We start from the raw sequence: 5,917 nt of genomic DNA, 5'->3' as shown, positions 1-5,917 counted from the left end.
GGCCGGATCCTGCCCGGGGTGCGGCGGTCCCGGTGCCGCCGCCGGGTCGCGGGCTGCGGTGCCGGCCGGGCTCCGGTGCGTACCCCCGTGCGAACCGGGGAAACTGAGGCAGGGGCAGCCGGGTGCCGCGGCCAAGGTCACCCCGGGACCGGCCGGCCTTGCCCGGGCCTCCGGCTCGACCTCCCCGCCGGCCCGGCCGAGCCGGCGGCCCCGCGCCGACCTTCAGCCGTGGCGGCCGCCGTGACCCCCGCGCCGCGGGGCTGACACCGCCGGCACCGGCCGCGGGGGGGGGCCGGGGCTGCGCCTCACCCCGCCTGACCCCCGGCGGCACCGGGGACCCCCGGGGCTCCGGCGGGGCGGGGGGGGGGGCCGGGGCCGCCGTGGGGCGCGGGCAGGCCCCGGTGGAACCGGTTTGGGGGGGGCTCCCCTGCCCGGGGGTCTTGGCGCAGGGTGGGGCGCGGCGCATCTCCCCCCCCCCTCCCCGGCGCTGCCCTGCGGCTGCGTGTGCCCCCCCGCAGCGGCTCGCACACGTCGGTGCAGGCCCCGCACCCCCCGGGCCGGCGGCGGGGGGATCCCCGGGCAGGGGTCCCCGCCTGACACCGCCCGCCCGGCCGCGGCCGTGACCTTCGCGGGGCCGCGGCGTGGCAGCCCCGCGGGCGGGGGTCCGGGGTGGGCGGCACGGAGCCCGGTCGCTCCCTCCGCCCCGACGCGTACTTTCACGGGGCAGCGAGCGCGGCTGCCGGCAAAGCCCGGAGCAGCCGCCGGGCCGGGCCGCCCCGGGGGTCCCAGCCCGCGCCCCCCCCCCCCCGACCCCGCGCAGCCGCCGGTGCGCGATGGAGCGCGGGGGCGGGGCCGGACGCCTGGGTCCCCTTCCAGGCGGCGGGGGGGGGGGGGAGGAGGAGGAGGGGGGGGGGGGGGGGGATGCGGTGAAGGCGAAGGCGGGCGCGGGCAGGACGCCCGGGGCCCCGCTCGGGCTGGATGCAGCCGCGGGGCGCAGCGGGGCCGGGACCCCCCGGGGCGGTGTCGCACGGAGGTGGCCCCGGCACTGCGGACCCTCGGCCTGACCCGGCCGGGCAGGGGTCGGGTGGCTGCGGGGACCGTCCCCCGCGTCCCCTTCCCGGGCTGGGGCGGGCTCCCCCCGGACGGGCTCGGTGCAGGTTCCCGCGTCCCACCGGCGGTGACGACCCTGGGCGCCTCGTGGTGAGGTGGCGGCTCCGTCCCCGGTGCGAGCGGGGGCCCCCAGGGAGGGAACCCATGAGCTCCCCCCGTCCCGGTGCACGTGAACCGGAGCCCCCGATTTAGAAACGTCCCCATCCCTGTGCCAAGCTCCAAGCGCTGAGAATAGCTCCCCAGCGTCCCGGCACAGCCTCCCCGGGGACGGGGGCACCCCGCGGGGCTCGGGACCCGCAGCCACCCCGGTGAGCTGAGGCCGTGAGCACTCGGCACACGCCAGGTGCCAGGGGTCCCCGTTGGGTGTCCTTTGTGGTCAGGAGGAGGCGGGGGCACGGGGATCCGGCCACGTCCTGCTGCGCTGGCACGAGGGGCACGGTGCTGGGGGAAGTGGCACCATGGTTCTTCCTCTCCCGAGCAGCTCCCTGCCGGCGGCCCTGGTGGGATGGGGAAACGGAGGCACAGCCGAAAGCGTCCAAGCAGGGCGGAGGGAGCGGAGCCGGGGCTGCCGCCTCGTCCCGGCCGCACGCCCGGGTGCCGTGGGAAGGAGCGGCCAGTGTGGCCTCGGTTGGACTTAACGGCACCGGGAGTCCCTTGGGGTTCGTGGTGGCTGCGGGGTTGGGTGGGGATCGGGGTCATGGCACAGGTCCCCACAGCGGCGATCCAGGACCCGTCAGAGGCGCGAGGCCGCGGCAGTCTGCGGGTGCCCAGTCAGCGCCGGGGCAGGTCATCGTCCCTGCGGCCACCCACCCTGGCTTGGGTGGTGGCTTTCCTGAGCCGCTGAGCCCCGGGGTGGACGGGGCCCCGGTGCCCGCGCGCCCTGGCCACGGCAGACCCAGGCTTGGCCAGCCCGTGCTGTGGCACAGCCCAGACCCCGCGCGCGTGGGGAGGGGGCACCACGCGGGTCCCCCGTGGCATGGGGTGGGCTTCCCTGATGTCAGGCCCATGGCATCCCCCACGCTCGGGCTGCCCAGCTGCTGCGCATGCCTGGGATTCCTGCAGCCTCCCTGCACGTCGGCCCCGCTGTGCGCTGCCCTGCATGCCCCACGGCACCGGGCACCCCGCCGTACCAGGCACTGCATGGCACCGGGCATAAGGTGACATGCACCGGCAGAGGGGTAAGCACAAGGCACCAGGCAAGGACACGCATGTGGCACCGGGTGCAGCTGCACATGTGGGCACCAGTGTGTGCCGGATGCTGCCAGCCGTGCCACAGCAGGTGCCCCCGCACCTTGCCGCACTCCCACGGCACGGTCCTGCCAGCCGGCGCAGCCGGGGTTTCTCCGGCTGGGGCAGAGCAGTGCTGCTGCCCCGGTGCCCGCTGTGCCGCTGCCTGCGGCTGCCTGCACGACTGGGCATCGTGTGCCGGTGTCCGGCGGGTGTGGGACTGGCGGGTCCGCCCGTGGCGCCCTGCCCCCAGCCCACACTAATCGCGCTAATTGGCACCCTGGCTAAAGCGCTTAGGCCCTCACCTCCCTGGCCCAGATGGCAGCTGGGCGGGGGGAGGGGGCACCCGGGACCCCTGGAGCCCATCTGTCCCGGGGGCAGGGACACTGATGGGTGTCCCCGTGGGGAGTCCCCAGTACCCGGCACCCACGTCCGGCTGCACCGAGGCGGACGGTGCCTTCGTGGAGGGGTGTCCCCCAGGCTGTGGTCCCCATCCCGGGGGGTCCCCAGGGGCGGCATCCTGGGGAAGCGGGGTGCTGGGTGCCCCTTGTGGGGCAACGTGGCTCCTGCCACTGGCCCAGCCCTGGACTTTGTCCCCAGGTTGTTTTCCATCGCCTGCAACACCCAACTCAGCAGAAACGCTCCCCTGGGCGTGGGGCTGGGCTGGGGGGGGCGCAGGGTGGGGGCCCCCTGCTGGCTGCCACCCCACTCCCACCCAGCCCTGCACCTGGTCCCGCAGGGTGGGGATGCATGGGTTGGGGTGCCACCCGGCACAGGGAGCAGCGCGGGGGACTGAGACCTGACTGTGCTCATCGCACGTGTCCCGCAGGAGGAGGAGGAGGAGGAGGAGGAGAGCCGCCTCCCGTGTCTCTCCGTCTGTCTGTCTGTCTGGGCCACCCCAGCGCAGACGGGATTCCTCGAGCGACGGTTCCTGGAGCGGCACCACGGGCTCAGCTGGGCGCTGGGTGCCGGCGATCCCAGGGGTGTCAGTGGGGGGCTGACAGGGACGCTCATTGGTGCAGGCGAGCCCCGACTTAGCGGCGCTGAGCCCTGGCTTTAGCCCTAAGCCCCTCTAATTCGACACCGCTCGCCGGCCAGGTCGCCCTGGCGGGGAAACTGAGGCAGCGGTGGCCAAGCTCACCCCGCAGTAGGTTTCGGAGCGCCCTGTGCCCTGGCCTGTGCCGGCTTCGCCACGGCGGTTGTGCACCCCGGCCCCACATGTGCACTGAGCGGGTTGGGGCTCTGCTGGCGTGCGGGGTCCCGGGGGAAGGGGGGCGGGGGGGGCTGGTGCCCGGCGGGGCCGCGCAGCCCTGGCGCGCTGCCAGTGCCTATACTTGGAAGTCTCCGCGCGCCGTTTCCCATATGGAACAAACATTTGCTGCAGCCCCCGGCCGCGCCGCCCCGGCTCTATAGGTACCGCTGGCGGCCGGCCCCAAAGCCCGGCCTGGAGCTGCAGCGAGGAGCCCCGAGCCCCCCGAGGTGGGGAGGGGACCCAGGGGTGGTGGGGTGCCCTGCGGTGCCTCGGTTTCCCCGCAGAGGCAGGGGCAGGCAGTGGCCCTCCCCAGGGCACGTGCCTGGGGGTGGCGGGGACCCCTCGTGCGAACCCCCCTGTGCGTCGCACGCGCGTGCTCACCCCGCAGCGGGCGCGGGGTGCCGCCGCGCACCCATGGGTGCAGCATCCCTCGCCCCCATCCCGGCACTGCCCGGGCATCCCCGGCTGGAGGGGGGCCAGGGGGCCGGGCCCGGGGCGCCCCGCGGCGTGGGGGTGCTGGGGGGGCCGGGCGCAGCCGAGCCCCGGCCGCTGCGTTTTTTAAATCCGCCGGAGGAATTTCTGCTGCGGCCAAGACAAACGTGACCTACTTTCTGTCTGTCCCCGCACGGAGCAGAGGAGCCCGAGGGCTGGGCACGGCGCCCGGCACAGCCCCACGCCCCCCCCGGCGCGGGCTGGGGGCCCCCGCACCCCATGCGCTCCCGTGCCGGGGTGGGTCGCCTGGGGTTCACGGGGGGTGCTTGCAAGTGGGGCCCCCCCCTCCCACTGGGCTTGCTGCAGGCGGGCAGGGTGGGTGCCAGGCACCCATGGGGACGTGGAGCCTGGGGGGGGGTGGATGGGGGGGTCTGCCGGCGTCGTGCCTCGGTTTCCCTATCATGGTTTGCAGCAGGGTGGGGGGCAGTGGGTTGCCCCTGGTGCTGCCCGTGCCCCAGCCCCACCGTGCCATGTCTTTACCGCAGGAGAGCTCGCGGAGAAGGGATCACCCAGCCCCCCCTGGCCCTCCCGGCGCCCCCCGCCCTGTAAGTCTCCCCCCGCCCACCCAGCACGGGGGGGGCCACGCGTGGGGCAAATGCATCGGGGCTCAGCCTGGCCCCTGGGCGCAGCGTCCATGGGGGCTCCCCTGGGCAGGGGGGGTGGCTCTGTGCGTCCCCACCCCCCCGGGCTCCCCCCACCGCTTGGGGGGGGCCCCCCCAGCCCTGCCCCACAGCTAGGTCCAGCACCCGCTGCCACCGCTGCGCATGCCTTTGCGCAGCCTTGCACACCCATGCACGCTCTTGCACACCCCACACGCTCTTGCAGAGCTCTGCACACCCATGCACGCTCTCGTGCACCCCACATGCTCTCACACAGCCTTGCACACCCATGCACGCTCTCGTGCACCCCACATGCTCTCGCACAGCCTTGCACACCCATGCACGCTCTTGCCCACCCCTCACGCTCTTGCCCAGCCCCTCATGCTGTTGCACACACCCTGCAAGCCCTTGATCACTCCACGTGTTCTTGCACGTCCCTCGTGCTCTCGCCCAGCCCTGCACGCTCTGCACGCTGTTGCACGCTCCACACGGCCTTGCACACCCTGTGCGCTCTCGCCCAGCCCCGCTCGCCCCTGCACGCTCTTGCACGCTCCCGCACACTCTCGCGTGCTCCACACGTTCTTGCACCCCCTGCACACTCTCTCCCGGCCCTGCACCGCAGCATGAGCTCCTGGGGGGTCGCCCAGGGCTGCAGCCCTCATCCCCCCTCACCAGGGTCCGGGCTCAGCCGCGGTTTATCTCGGCAGGGTCCAGCCCGGGATGCTGCGCGGAGCTGAGCACTGAGGCGGGCGCCATGGGGCGCGCGTCGTAGCCCCCCGCCGTGGCCCCCCCCGCGCGTGGCACCGGTGGCAGAGCCCACTCGGTCGGTGCTGAGCGCTCCTTGATGGAATTGCGGTGAATTGGAACAGAAGCCCAGCACCCTGGACCCGCTGTCGGAGCCAGAGGACACCCGGTGAGCCCCCGCCCTGTGCCCACGCTGGCACTGCCACTGCAGCCCCCCTGTCCCCATGCCCTGTGCATGCTTATGCCCTGTCTGTCCCCGTGTCCTGTGTGTCCCCATGCGTCACCATGCCCTGTGTGTCCCCGTGCGTCCCTGCATGGCCATCTACGTGTCCATGCCCTGTGCGTCCCCATGCCCTGTGTGTCCTAACGCCTTGTGTCCCCCCCCGCCCCGTGTGTCCCCATGTGTCCCCATGCCCTCATGTCTCTGCGCCCGGTGTCCCCCCTTGTGTCCCCATGCCCCGGGTGTCCCCCCGCACCCCTGTTCCCCACGTGT

The sequence above is a fragment of the Aptenodytes patagonicus genome, chromosome 20 (assembly GCF_965638725.1).
Source record: "Aptenodytes patagonicus chromosome 20, bAptPat1.pri.cur, whole genome shotgun sequence".
In the NCBI taxonomy this organism is placed as follows: Eukaryota; Metazoa; Chordata; class Aves; order Sphenisciformes; family Spheniscidae; genus Aptenodytes; species Aptenodytes patagonicus.
The sequence above is the reverse complement of the archived record's forward strand: the minus strand, read 5'-3'. Positions refer to the sequence as shown.